Below are 15,859 nucleotides of genomic sequence, written 5' to 3'. Positions count from 1 at the left end.
TCGGAAGAACATTCCGTATTAGATTCAATTAATAAAATATACACACACAAAAATTGTCTATCGCCAGTCATTAAAATAAAAAGTGAGTTAAAAAACAAACTTATTCAAACTTTCTGAATTTATTTTTCCGATTGATTATTGGCATAAAATTGAAATAATTTTCTTAGTTCGTTAAATTGAAGATTGTGTTTAAAACTAAATTAAATCGGATAGGTAGTTGGGATACGCCACTGGCGAGCGTATTCAGGCCCTGAATAAGGTTTTTATACCAATTTTTTTGAGAAATAGAGTTAGTATATGCCATAACCTTGAGTAGGCAAGTCGACGCTCATGTGGCTTAACGATTTCATCCACATTTGTTACAGATTTGAATGTAGTTTAAAAAAAAATTGTACAAGAGATAACCAAGAGATTTGGAAAATGATAAAATCATTATCGCCGTTAATTATCGTTAGATTTCAGTGGCCGTTATTTTGAAAGAAAAATTGCTTGTTTTTTATTTTGTTTTTGCAGTTATTTTCTTTTGGAATGTTTTAACAGTACTTCGAAGTTAAATGTATTTTTATATAAATTCTATTTAAACGAAATCCTATAAATTTTCAGTGCCAATGTATTACAAGCTGCCAAGGTTAAACAATAATTATTATTGTAAACACGTTTAAATGTTACAGGTCACACAGTCTATCGACTGACCGGGAACGTTTGAATTTTGGTTGGTTTTCAACATTCTTACGCCTTATTTTCTCGCCGAGACCGAAAAATTTACATAGATAAAAAAATAAAACACACGTTGTTCTGGAACAAATTGTAAATACTTTTGCTGTGTATTTTTTAAACAGTTCATTTTAAAAGGTTGTGTGGTTTTAAGAATTGTGTCGGCGCCCATATGACGTCATTGGCGTGTTTTAAGTGGGACACCCTGTATATATTCAATTAAATTGAACATTCACTTATCGATGTAACGACACAAGCGTTGATGGGTAAAGGATACGCGTGGGCAATAAAACCACAGGAATAATAGGTTTTAGAAAAGACACAGTCAAATATATTTGATTTGTAGAGAAAAATTCACCTCAAATCTCTAGTAAAGTTTCACTTTAGAACGTTGCCAAGGTTCTAGGAAATTTATGTGTTTTTTTTTTCTTGTGACCCATTTAGTAATGATTCACTTCTAAAAAAATGTTTGTCCCACGGCACATGCGTCGTAAAAATGTATCGTTCTTAACCAAGGTTAACTTTTAGAATAATGTAGAAATTGAAATATTTTCCGATTATTAAAAAAAGTCGGTGCCGCACGAATTGAATCGGAAGAACAGGAAATTGCAAATGTTTTCTTATGACGTAATGTGTTCTTTACGCCTGCCTATGCCGATGAGTATACCTAGTGACTGAATTCGACCAGAACGCAGTTACAGGGGAAGATGAATTAGTTCCTTACCGCCTGTAATATGATTTTTTGTTTCAACACTACGGTAGCAGGTCATATTAGCCATCGAGACATTTACTTTTTTTACTGATGTTATTTTAATGTCGGTATACTTTTTCGAAACAAAGCTTGCTTGAAAACCTGAAAAATATTCATCCTCCCTCGTTTCCCAGTTCTGATCGCATAAGGCAGAGATCTGGGGCAAATAATCCCATGTGTTTCTAAGCCGGAGCAGAGTCGAAGACGAGGTTTTCAAGTATCAAGTTACTTGTTTAGATCCTATTTCATTGCATGTGAAGAATAAAAACGTCGCCGGCAAATGAATCGAAATCTGTTATTGTTATCTCAATTTTCGGACTAGATAGTGTGTATCTCAACAGACAGATGAGGTAAATTCTTGTCTTGCAAAAAAATCGGTTTTAAATTTTCTGTACTAGAAATTTCCTAAAAGTAAGGCGGTTCGCAAGAAGCAAAGTGAATATTCTCTCGTATTTATTTATTTATCTGTAAAATGCTTCGTTTCACGTGAATAAACAGCCCGCTGCTTTATTTGGCAGCTAACAGTATTTTTTCCTTCGCGATATGCGCTGGCTGTGTTAATCACGAACGTGTTTTGGCAGGTTTAAACTATGAATTAAATCTTAAGTTGGCCGCCCGCCAAGAGAGTGTTACTGTGCTTTTGTGCGTCTTGCCTCAGTAAAAGATTCGATATGTATTTAAAAATCTATAAAATACTTTATCGCACAAATTTCAGACCATGGATTTTATAAACTATAATCCAATGAGGGGCAAATGCCATGTTTTTTTCCTTAAATTAAACATGTCCTTTGTTAAAAATTATTCTCGGTAACCGCACAAGAAAATTGCTAATGTGCGGTTTACTTTTTCGTACTGATCTTTGTATAATTTTGTTTTCGAAATGACGAAACTCAAAAGCTGACGTTAATTAATGTTTTAATTAATTTATTCATAAAAAGAAAACAAATTTCAGTTTCCTTCGTGTAAAACATGTATTTTTCACTGCGGGCGTGTTTATTCTTCATCCTGAGATAAACAGCTGTAAACAACTTTGCGTAATAAAAAAGCGTTATTAGCTTATGGAAAATATTTGCCAGTCTTGAAGCTTAAACATATCTGGACAGTTATATAACCCTTATTATTATAAAAAATTCTCAGTGAAATTGTATACCTACTATAATAATCGAAAACAATTATTTACTATAGCGTAGCCCACCACCATATTTTCGAGGGTGTTGAACACGAGCTTGAAGAATAAAATATTCGCATTCGATTAGCTGTTAATAGTCGAATTAAATAAGCCTTTAAATCGCAATTTTGGTCAACTTGCCTGAATTTTTGATATATGTTAGTTTGAGGTATATAATAACAATAAGTGACAGTAATTTTTTTTTCAACCCCCGGCCAGGGGTGAAAAAAGATAAAATAAAGGGGTTTTTCAAGATAACTCAAAAGGGGTAAGAGCTAGAAAAAGAAGTAGTTTTTTGTAGAATTTTTTGCTCTACAACTTTTATAAGAAACTTTTTTTTCTACTCCTTTTCAGTTATATTGAAAAACCCCTTTATTTTATCTTTTTTTACCCCTGGCCGGGGGTTGAAACAAAAATTACCGTCGCTTATTGTTATTATATACCCTAAACTAACTTATATCAAAAATTCAGGCGAGTTGACCAAATTGCGATTTAAAGGCTCATTTAATTGGACTATAAATGAATGACATTATTTGTAAAAAAAACTGACCTAACCTAACTTTACACAGATAAAATTCTACATAAAGTTAGGTTAGGTTTTTATTCATAAATATATGTACAAATGTAGATCAGATTAAATTTATTTTAATTCAGTTTTAAAAAACTTGACCTGACCTAATCTAACTTTGTATAAATAGATAAACTGTTACATAATGTTGGATTAGGTCAGGTTTTTTATATACTAAGTATATAAAAACTTGACCTACCATAATTTATAGATAAATACAGTTCTGTATTAAATTAGGTTATTTTAGGTTAAGTTATTATTTATATAATATAATAAAAGAATTTAACCTCACTTTCCAGACTACACTTTCCGGAATCCGAATACGACTTCGGAATTGCTCCATCACGTCATATTTTAGAGATATCCAAACCTGCAAGTGGTAATAACACGGTTTTTTGAGGTTATGTTACATCACGAGGTAATTTTTCTTCACAAACCTCCTTTTTAAATCCATTTTGATTGGTAAATGTTGATAAGTTTGCTGTTAGGTGAACAGTCAAAAAAAAGCTTAAAGATTTTATTTTTTGAGACTGAAATACATAATATGTAAAAATTGCCTCGTTTATAGAGAGTTTACGATATTGCCGATGTTTTGTTTTCTAGTTGAGGGGTCTGAAAATCTCGGTAACCGCTGAATTTGACGCACGCCCACCCGATTGCCAATGAATTCGTTAAAAACGGGTACATCCGAGTTGAATTAGGTTGTCAAGAGGTGGATCTCCAAATTATGTTCCGTGCGGGGGTCGGCGGACAACTCCAAGGAATACATTTGGCACGTGCTGACTTCCAGAGGTTGCGCGGGGCGAAGGGGGAGGCATCGGGCATGGCATCACACTCGTCTCCCTGAAACCTGAAGGCAACAGCGCCGCTGATCATCGGTCGTTAGTCCAATTTGACGGGGAGTTGTATTTCGCAATGATTTAGCGACTTTTGTTCATGAAAATTATACTCCAGGGACTCGTACAGTTAAACATAATTCTTAAAATACATAGTTCGCAGTAATAGCAATATCTTCATACTGTTTTCGATCCCTGAAACAAAATAATTTGGTACATCGTGCAGAGAATTAAGTTTCGAAAAATTCTGTTCTGGATATGACAATAATTCCAAACAATTTCCGTTGATTACACCGAGTTTTATTAAATGTTTCAGATGCTTTAGTGGATATTACATCAAATTAGCTGCCCCGAGTTATGGTAAAGGAGAAAACATTCTCTTGGCAATTTTATTAAGAATCTTGAAAGCCGATTCTTTATTAAAATATATATTGCGAGGTAAAAGGTAGAAATGTAATACTTCGGATATTTCAAGTTGACTTTTTTACCATTCCATCCTCATTGAAAGGATTTATGTCTCGATTTATGTTCACAATTAATTTTCGGTATATCGATTTTATGTGTAAAAAATATATAAGTCAATAAATAGCTTGATTACTATTATTTATTTATTATGTTTCACTGAAATGTCTCAAAACAACGTTAAAGTGGGGGAACGTTTTTTGAAAGCTTCAGAATTAGAAACTTTCGTTGCAATTACATTGGCCTTACTATGTTGCTTAGTGGGCAGCACCAACAGGGGCCAATAATAGCGACCACGTTTGAATGTACAATAAACTGGATTTAACCGTATATTACCACAAACCCTTTGGAAATAAATATAACGGGATAGGAAACAAGTAATTTTTTAACTACAGAACGGTTCGTTTCTTTGCTTTTTTTAATGACTCGTGCTGGTTCTAACATCTTTTTTTATTGTTTCAGATGATGAACAAGACCAGCCTTGAGAACAAGTAAGCTTAAGGTAAGACAATAATTAGCTCTGGTAATAGGTCTGTTTCTGCAGCAGTTGAGGACTGATTTGAAACTATCGGTGATATTTGACCAATCGATTCGTAAACTTTATACTCGCTGAAAGTACGAGACAACTTAATTGGCCGAGTATATCTGATAGTTTGAAAACAGTTTAAGACTGTTGCAGAAACAAACCTAATATGTATTTGGAAAACTGTGTTAGAATTCGCACCAAACCAACTTTTTGGTATTTTGAAATTATTTTGGGTTCTACAGGATGTCCCATTTCTTTTGGGTGTTACTTAACTTATTATTTTTAATATATAGCCCTGTACGTTATTGAATTAAAGTTCTCGCACGATTTAAAGCCTACTTTGATAAACAAATATTTGATATATTTTTTAACCGATGTTTGCAAAACATCAAATATCTTCGAAACTAAATATGAGAACTAGATGCGGTTTTCACCACTCTTTCCAGTATGAACGAACTTACTTTTTTTGTTAAATATGTTTACAATTTCCTATATAGATGATCGAGGTTTCTCATATTTGTTGTTGCTGTTTCCATGTAATAAGCGGATCTCACATAATAGCGCTGTTTCCAATAGCAAATAGTGAAAACATATATTTTATTATTACCCCTCGCTTTTTTTACTATATTTTAAAGGTCTAATTCATTGAAGTTAAACAGTCGTCTTCTAAATAATTTTTTTGGTATTTCGAAATTATTTTGGGTTAAACAGGATGTCCCATTTGTTGTGGGTGTTACTTACCTTATTCTTTTTAATATAATAATTTTTCGCTGTATGTAAAGCCTACTTTGATAAGCAAATATTTGATAAATTTTTTTAACCGACGTTTGCAAAATATCAAATATCTACGAAACTAAATATGAGAACAAGATGCGGTTTTCACCACTCTTTCCAATACGAACGAACTTACTTTTTTGTGAAATATGTTTACAATTTCCTAGATGTTCGAGGCTTTTCATATTTGTTGTTGCTGTTTCCATGTTAAGAAGCGGATGTCACATAATAGCGCTGTTTCCAATAGCAAATAGTGAAAATTTATATTTTATTATTAACCCTCGCTTTTTTTACTATATTTTAAAGGTCTAATTAATTCATTGAAGTTGAACAGTCGTCTTCTAAATCAATTTTTTGGTATTTCGAAATTATTTTGGGTTAAGCAGGATGTCCCATTTCTTGTGGGTGTTACTTATTTTATTCTCTAATATAATAATTTTTCGCTGTTTGTAAAGCCTACTTTGATAAGCTAATATTTGATAAATTTTTTTAACCGACGTTTGCAAAATATCAAATATCTTCGAAACTAAATATGATGCGGTTTTCACCACTTTTTCCAGTACGAACGAACTTCCTTTTTTGTGAAATATGTTTACAATTTCCTAGATGTTCGAGGCTTTTCATATTTGTTGTTGCTGTTTCCATGTTAAGAAGCGGATGTCACATAATAGTGCTGTTTCCAGTAGCAAATAGTGAAAACATTTGTATTTTATTATTAATCCTCGCTTTATTTTACTATTTCTTAAAGGTCTAATTCATTGAAGTTAAACAGTCGTCTTCTATGCCCCAAACACCAAACTTTTCGAAAAAAATTACATTTTGGAACGACAGTATCAGAAGCTGTCATTTGATAAGATTAAAAAACCATTAAGTTTGAATATCTTTAAAACAGAGTAAAAAAATGCGAGAACTGATGTGTTTTTTAAAGGAATTTAATAAAAAGGGCCAATATTTTTTTAAATAGACAAACAATTATAATCGACTTAGCCATCTTCAAGTTACTTGATTAAAACTATCTTAAATGAAATGGGGAATCAAAAAGATCCCTTTGTAGTGGCTGTTTTTTATGTGATTGGTCGAGGAGGACAATAGAATAACAAGATATTTCTTTGAATGATAGCATTATTCATAATTCAATACTAGATGGGGCATGGGCTGTTAGGTGTCCCGTCTGTGGGGTTAGATTAGATATCTTTTGCATACCCAGATTTCTGGTATCGAAGAGCATTGACTTCATTTGATAAGATTAAAAAAAATGTTTGAATTTGTTTGGACCGGCTTAATACCTGAAATAGAGTAAGAAATTAGTAAACTTAATTTTATGAAAATAAATGTTTATTTTTACACAAAAACGATGTATAACGATTATACCTGAAATATTTAGGAATTTTGTAGATATTTTTCGCTTTTCTAATAGATTGTGTGTGTTTCCTCGATATTATTTTATTATAACCACGTATTTTTTTAAAACCCGGGAATGAGGTCGTAATTTCATAAAAATCACGACTGCTTTGACAAGAATTGACAAGTTTATTTCCGCGATGTTGTGAATATTTTTCAAATATCTACGCAACATTTACGTTAAATTTCATTTTCACGGTCCATTCTGGTTATGAAAATTCTGTTATGTGGCATGCGCTTTTTTAATGTAATAAAATAGCAACAAGAAGTGTCAGAAAAAAATCTTGTTTGTTCTTAAGAATATTCTCCAAAAATAATTTGTCGAATTGGTACACCCTATATACGTTTTACACCAACCTTATTGGTGTAACATAGTTCGTTTTCCAATTAGCAAGTTAGTCGGTTTGTGGTGTTTAAATTTGCGTGGGTATCTAGAGCGTCGGGTCCAGGGTCTGGCGAAACCCCAGAAATCTGGCGACAGCGCTCCGTCGGCCCGCCTGCAACGAGCAGGAGCCCCGTCCGCAGCCGATAGACCGGGCGAAGCACGGGCAGGAGCCAGCGCACGGACCCCCCTTCTCAAGTGCCAAAGTGGTCGGCAAGCCATACCTTTTAAGGCGCGATGAAACTGCCAAGTGCGTCGGGTTACTTACTTTGCTCCCTTCGTCTCTCGCGTTGCTCGACTTACACCGCTGCGATATAGTCACATTTTTTTGTGTGTTCCGTTTCCGATCGCACGGACGCCAGCTTGCGAAAAATCTCCACCGGCGGTCGCTTCCATTTCTGCGTAGCGCCTCTACAGGATGATCTCGCGGAACCCGAGATACCGGACCTGCACCTATGAAATACTATATTTAAAAAAAACTTTCGATTTCGATTCGGTCTTACAATTAGAAGCGCTGAAAACGGTTTTTTGGCAAAAGGCAAAAGTAAATAAGATAATAGGCAACGCTTGGAATGGAGTACGCGTTATATTTATACTTCTGACTGTTCCGGTTCCTGTTGAGCTTCTACCAAGCACTAATGAACTGCTGCGGCTTTCAGAATTATTTAAAGACCCGATAGATGTGTAATCCAACAAATTAAGAACAGTCTGTTCCGTGGAATGTATATATGTATATAAAAAAGTAGAACTGAAATTCTGGCGCTAAAATGCATAATTTTGGAGAAATATGGGCATATAGTGCTAAACTATAAAATAAAATCACTTATCCCGTTCTTGTGTCACATATTTATTGATTTTTTCTTTTGCGCCCTCTGTATTTCCTCCTACAATCACGTTCTAACGTGTTTCTAATATTTCGTGCAATTTGCAATGTTACTTACCCATTCTTTTTGCACTTGGTGTAAATTATAAAATACATAGCACTATTTTAGTCTGCTCGAGTGCTTCCTTGGATGAACTGTTTAGGTCAAGTTACCTTAGTGCAATTTTTTCTTTTAAAAAATTACGGACTTCGAAAAAAATTGTTTTGGTGTTTTGTTTCATTTTGTTACTTATCTCAATAAATGTATCGATGTATTTGGCAGCAAAAGATGAATATCCATCATTGAATCACACTCTCAGTATCTAGTAAACAACTAAAGTCATTGTAGTAGGCACTGTGGCAATGACATTTAAGATATGGTATATAGTTTGTTATATATTGATTGTTTTAACTCTAATCGCCCTTTCCTTTTTCTCTTTCTCTCCCATTCTCTTCCATGTGAATTAGATTTCAATTTGGATGGCTGTCAGAAAAGATAACTGTATTTTTATAGCAATAGCTTGAATAGGTGTAAGTCTGTTTATCTTTCTCTAGAAAGCAAAATATACATGCCGTTTAGGTAATTGTGTTTAATGCATTTTTTTTAAAGCATCGATATTCTAATTGTTTTGCTATTTCAAGATCGCCCTAGCATTGAGCAATATTCGAGTGTCTGGAATTCAATTTATCGAGGTTAGAGGTATGCAAAATATCGTATCCCACCGAATCTAGGAAGGATGTAAACTACTCTAGATAACGTCCTTTAGTGATAAATCGACAAACCAAGCACCAGTTGGAAGGTGAGTTGGAGTGCCTACTGTCTATGCCGGACTAGCATCGATTTATCTCTATACCTACACCGAACTGCTCTGCTTTATTTTGACTAAAAGCCAGGGAGCACATGGCTTTTCCGGTGGATTATAGAGGTGACTAACCCGTTGGTTTCATCGAGCACCTCGCCGTAGTTTCTGACTACTCCCGTTTTCTTTATTATTAGATTTTAAGTCAGGGACATGCACATCGAGGAAATCACACAAATTCCACTTCTACGTCTCTTTTTTTGTCGTACTCTCAACGGGACAAAAAGACTATCGGCCTGCCACCGGCCAAATATTTTGGTTAAAATTTCGTCTAGCTTTCCGTTTTTCATAATTTGTTCAGTCTTACCCATCAACAATTTTGTAGTTTCAGGATCTGAAAGTCAAACATTTCAGAAATATATGATAATAAATCCAAATAAAAAAATTTTCAAAATTTTTACTTCTCTTTCAAAAGTTCCATGGGCTTCAATATTTTTTTTTTGGCAATGTCAGCTCCTTTAGTTTCATTCATCCTCTAATTTGAGCAATTTAAGAACTTTGTACGATGATTTTTCGCTGAATTATCGTCGTTTTAACAAAAACTACATTTTCCTTTTTGATAATTAATTATTCGGGATCGTACAGAAAATCTGAGCTGTGTTTTGAAAACTACAAAGTGTCCTGTATAACATGTTCTTACCGGTCTTTTTTCATTGCAAGAAACTTGATTAAAAAAAATATTGCTTATTTGAGGTTTTAAGGATTTTTTAATTTTTTTTCTATTTTTGATATTCAACGGTTTTTGATGAAATAAATATGGATTTTTGCAAAAAATGCGTTTTCAGTTTAATGAAATGAATCCTTTAACTTTATCCCTTAATTTATTTTTAGCAAAAGTGACAATTTCAGTCAATCGGATCACAATGAAAGAAAAATCGTAGCGGTTTGAACTCTTCAGGGTTTCTGCGGGATACTTTGGGATTAAAAAAGAACCGAAAATATCCTTAGTCGAAGCATTATTTGTAAAATTATCTCAAGTGTAGCGAAAATCCTTAAATACTTACACAATTTTTTACCTTTTTTTTTTAATCAAGCTTCTTGCATCGAAAAAAAAATTTTAATCGAAAAACGATAAAAACTACTTCGATACTTCGAAGTTTTCAAAACCCTCTTTAGATTGTCTGTACGATCATTAGATCCCGAGTAATTAATTATCAAAGCTAAAGAGGCCATTTTTGTTTTGCACGACGATAACTCGGCGACAAATCATCTACAAAAAAGCTCTTTTAATAGCTCAAATTAAAGAGATTTTCAAACTTGGCGAAAAATGGTCGTAGAACAATTAAAAAAACAAATTGAAGCTTGAATTTTGTAATTTCAGTATCTGAAAGTCAAACATTTCAGAAATAATAAGAAATCCAGAGAAAAAAAATTTCAAAATTTTTACTTCTCATTCAAAAGTTCCATGGGCTTCAATATTTTTTTTTTGGCAATGTCAGCTCCTTTAGTTTGATTCATCCTCTAATTTGGGCAATTTAAGAACTTTGTACTATGATTTTTCGCTGAATAATCGTCGTTCAAACAAAAATTGCCTTTTCGTTTTAATAAATTAATTATTCGGGAACTAATGATCGTACAGAAAATTTAAACTGGGTTTTGAAAACTACAAAGTGTCCTGTATAACATGTTCTTACCGTTCTATTTTCATTGCAAGAAACTTGATTAAAAAAAAATTCTTATTTGAGGATTTAAGGATTTTTTTATTTATTTTCCTCTTTTTGATATTCAAGTTTTTGATGAAAAAATTATAATTTTTGCAAAAAAAAACGTTTTCAGTTTAATAAAATGAATCCTTTAACTTTATCCCTTAATTTATTTTTAGCAAAAGTCAAAATTAATCGGATCACAATGAAAGAAAAATCGCAGCGGTTTGAACTCTTCAGGGTTTCTGCGGGATACTTTGGTATTAAAAAAGAACCGAAAATATCCTTAGTCTAAGCATTATTTGTAAAGTTATCTCAAGTGTAGCAGAAATCCTTAAATACGCAATTTTTTACCTTTATTTGAATCTTCTTGCATCAAAAAAAAATTTTAATCGAAAAACGATAAAAACGTCTTATACAGGATACTTCGAAGTTTTCAAAACCCTCTTTAGATTGTCTGTACGATCATTAGATTCCGAGTAATTAATTATCAAAGCCAAAGGGGTAATTTTTGCTTTGCACGACGATAACTCGGCGACACATCATCATACAAAGCTCTTTAATAACGCAAATTAAAGAGGATGAATCAAACTAAAACAACTCATAGGTGGGATTGCCTAAAAAAATATAGAAGCTCGAGGACCCTTTGAGAGTGAAGCAAAAATTTTGGAATTTTTTTTCCGCTGGATTTCTTTTTTTTTTTTCGTCAAGTTACAGCTTTTTCAAAATCACCTAAATATATAGGATTCATTTTTGTCGTTTAATTTTTGTGACCGGTATTTTAAGTGTAAACGTCGTTGTAGAAATTAAATTTGTCTGTATTCCGTGGTAATTTTTTAGTTTCGTGGATCTCCGCAGGCCGGGTAAAGGGTCATAGGAGCCGTTCTCGGGCACGAGATACGTTAGCATGAGATAGTAAATTGAAGGAAAAAAACAACGTCAGGGGCCACGTTCTAAAGATAGGCTTGGGCACGTGTGCAGTGAAATGGCGAGCCAGGGGTGAGAGGTACGACGCGCGGCGTCACGACGGTCGTCCCTGCGTTGATTCAGATGTTTTGCGTCCATGTTCTCGGTACTACTTCAGAGCTGTATTGTAACTTGCACATATCACCACTCAATCGTCACTAGTTAATAAAACAGATAACGAAACGGTGGGACATATTTTTGTTCTACGATATGAGAATTTAAAAAAATATCCTACGATTATTTTGGTTCTATCTTTCAGTAACTGTCTCCTGTGTTTTTACAAAAATGCTGTTTTGAGATAAAGACTGTAAATCTGGCGTGCAATAGAATTTAGTTCGTTAAATTAATAGGAAGGTAGTTACATTCCTTTCCTGGATGTGTCCCTGTAGACGATTCCGGTATAGATAAACGAATTAACGCGAAGCTAACTAGACGATATGAAAAGCCCAGAAAATACCGACGCTAACATAGCTTATTAGCGGAATTAGCAACAATAGTGCTGCGAAGAATACAACGCCAAATAATAAAGCGTTATAAAGTCGAGGTCGCTACGACTGCGGATCGAGTTTTGAAGCAGAACCGTATCAATTTTTTGTTCGTCCAATTTAAATGCAATTAAGATACATGTAATCAGATTTTTTTCTGTTTTTGAAAATTATTACTTTTAAGTAAACCCGATTTGACTGTCCGCGGAGAAAGGTAATTATGAGAATATATAAACATATGGGGAAGCATCCTATCCAGCTGGTTCCTAAGTGACCCCCTTTGATTATAGTTAATTACTTGTAAAACTTTGTTAGTGATTCCTCAGTCGGTAATGTCAATAATCTAGGAAACCCTATAAATTGAGTTGTAGTGTTGCTCATGAAAGCTTTTGTAAGGTCTGCGTAGAACAGCTATAACCACAAAGGAAAATCGGGTACGGTACGTTTTGTGCTAAGTGCAAAATTCCAAACTAGGTACCCTTTGATCGTCTAATACGATTATTTCCAACTCAAAGTTAATGGTGGAATTTGGAACAAGCCTTGTGTATAAGGTAAAGTAAATTTTCCAAATTTCGCGCCTTATTAATAGAAAAAAAAATTCAAAACCAGATCGAAAGACATTTCCAAGCGCGCCACTGTCGTAAATCATTAGCTCTACATTGCTACTTGCTCAAATTCTTGGCAACATCGGTTCTCAGCGTTTTTGTGTTGGGTATTTTGTAAACAAAATTAATGATTGCTATTCAACCTCTGTTTCGATTCTATACAAAACTAACCTTTGCGGAAATTGGATGAGCCGACAACGTTGCCCGCTGAAAGGGAACGGTTGTTGACTATGTGCTTTTCTTCGCAACTGACGAACGAAAATCAAATATATTTTTCAATTCTCTATATTATCGCGTACAATTAATGGTATACGAGGGCGGTTGATGAAGCTGATACAAGTCGAGATCGGATTGCTTGCCAACGAACAGTCTCACGCCGACCGTTCGCCTCGTGGCGAAGGTAATTTTCACTGGCAGGGCTGAAAGAATTCGGTTTCGGTACGTAAAATATCCTAATCCAGTTCAATGACTTCGTGTCTACCGCAGAACATTTCTCGACGGAGATAGGGCTAAGGACCAGCACCACGTGAACTGATTGTGGGGGAGGACTTACCCCGTAACAGTATGCAAACAGCTGTAAACACGTCTTAACGGAAATCCGGCGAAGATGCCTTTTCTATTAGTCCTCGAACTCATCTATATGTCACTGCCTCGGACCGATAAAGAAAAACAAAAATATGTCGCACAATAGGGTCTCCCTCATTTTTTTGGGCGTTAAAATATTTTACACCATGCAGAATGATTTAATTAATCATTTTTTATAACATTAAATTAAAACCGGAAAAAAAATGTTTTTCCAAATACACAAGTCACAAAAAATAAAGGAGAGGAAAAAACATTTAGGTGGTTTTTAAAAGGCGAAAAATGGTCACAGAGCAATAAAAAATCAAGCAAATTGAAGCTTGACGTGTGTAGTTTCAGGATCTGAAAGTCAAAATTTTTTGTCATTGACCACGAAATCATAAGAAATCCAGCAGAAAATTTTTTTAATTTTTTTACTTCCCTTTCGAAAGGCACACGGGCTTCAATCATTTTTTTTTTGGCAGTCCCACATGTCAGCTCATTTAGTTTGATTGATCCTCGCTATTTGAGCTATTCAAGAGCTTCGTACGATGATTTGTCGCCGAGTTATCTCGTTCAAAGAAAAATTTTTTCATTTGTTTCTTCTTATTTTCGATAGTGACAATTTCAATAATGTTTCCGATGCCAAAGCAACATGCTCTTGAAATCTAGAAAACCTGGAATTTTTATGGAATTTTATAGATCTGGAAATATCAGAGAAGTATAAGGAAATTTCCTTGGATTAAAATTTTATGGATTTTTTTTTAAATTCTACTCTTTAATTCTCTGCAATTGATCTTGGTCATTCTGTACATTCAGTCTTTATCCGCTTTGTCTGAAACTGAAAGTGAATCATTCTTTTAATTAAAATAAGATAAAAATGTTATATTTTAAAATAGACGCTTTTAGTGTGACGTCACATATTTAGGCAACCCGCAACAAATTGTCATAGTTGAAATTGTACAGACGGAATATGACCTTTGTGTACTATTTACATAGATACTATAAAAATGAACAACTTCAAATTAATTTATTTTTACAAGGATTTGGAAGTATTTAAGAACTTAAATGTGCTTAAAACTTACAAAAAAACATATAAAAGAAGGCATAGATCTTGTTGATATGTTATCGATGTCATCATTAGCGTATTTTCTTTTGTTTTGTTTAATCTTGACATTTTCTAGTTCCACTAAGTATTTTTATTGTTTTTCTTATTGTTGTACTGTGTCAATGTGTTTATCGAGTGTTTTTTCTTCTTGTGTTTTATTATAGACGTACTCTTAAGCATAACCAAACTTTCCTGAATCATATCCTGTTGCGAGGCTACTTCTCTTATATGAAATTATCGCATTAAATGCGCATGCTCAGTAACATTGATATAATTTTAGTTTATTAATTAGTATCACTATATAAAAGTCAATATTGTTCTATGTTAAAAATATAAATTCTATCACTTGGGTTTTGAAACTTCTTAAATATTTCTAATATTGTCCGAATATCGCGATATTTGACAAAGAAGCCATTTTTGCCTATTATTTGCGTATCGTCACTACTAAAAAGGTCTTATAGCGGTTAGAATTCCAAATTTTCTGGGAAAAAAAAACAGTTTTGGACTTACCAGTGACATTTTTCTGATACAAACCAGGTAGTAGTATCATTGTAGGCAACTGCTCTGTTTTGGTAACAATTCCTGCTAGATCTTGAGGGCGGTGTACAAAATAAATGCAAATATTATGTGTATTAAAGTCAAGTAGAAATAATGTTGCGTTCCGTTTGTAGTAGACATTTCGTTTGAAAGCAACTAAGCCGTAGACATTTTTTTCAAAAATGTGTTTGAAATTCAATATGACACGAAATAGCCCAAAGTATTTATTAGAACAAGCGAGTGGGGCTAACGGCTGTGTGTAAGGCGACGTTTGAAGTCACGTAAGAAATAGTAGCAAATAATAAACGTAATATTTCATTAAATAAATTAATAGAAGCGTGCGTTTCTGTAATTTGCAGCTACTGTCGATATTTGGGTCATGTTGAAGTGACTTACGACTTGTAAAGAGTTGTCCAAAAATTTTCAGTAAATTGTACGGTCTCTGGAGAAATCGGTTATGCATATTAGAATTCCGCTAGGGATAAAGTAGGTGTTCATCATTCGATTAATCGCCATTCATAAATTTGTGCAGGGTTTTATTATTGTTTATAATATGTAAAAGATAAGTGATGTGCAGTGCATTCAAGTTCAAGATCAAAAACGACTATTTATAATCGTATATATTTTTTTGAAATTTTGTGGTGCGAGTT

The 15,859-nt window shown here is 33.7% G+C and overlaps 1 protein-coding gene across 7 annotated transcripts in view; it reads left to right on the top strand.

Annotated features, from left to right (window-relative positions):
* Positions 1–15,859, top strand: part of LOC108907463 (myocyte-specific enhancer factor 2) — a 47,665-nt gene that overhangs the window by 19,169 nt on the left and 12,637 nt on the right. For all 7 annotated transcript variants that reach the window (XM_018711156.2, XM_018711163.2, XM_018711164.2 and 4 more), the window contains one exon: positions 4,962–5,001. The gene's annotated coding sequence lies outside the window, so the exon portion shown is untranslated. The remainder of the gene's footprint in view (positions 1–4,961; positions 5,002–15,859) is intronic.

This window comes from Anoplophora glabripennis, unplaced genomic scaffold, assembly GCF_000390285.2.
Source record: "Anoplophora glabripennis isolate ALB-LARVAE unplaced genomic scaffold, Agla_2.0 scaffold5, whole genome shotgun sequence".
Classification (NCBI taxonomy): domain Eukaryota; kingdom Metazoa; phylum Arthropoda; class Insecta; order Coleoptera; family Cerambycidae; genus Anoplophora; species Anoplophora glabripennis.
Note: the sequence above shows the minus strand (reverse complement) of the source record. Positions and strands in the feature narration are given on the sequence as shown.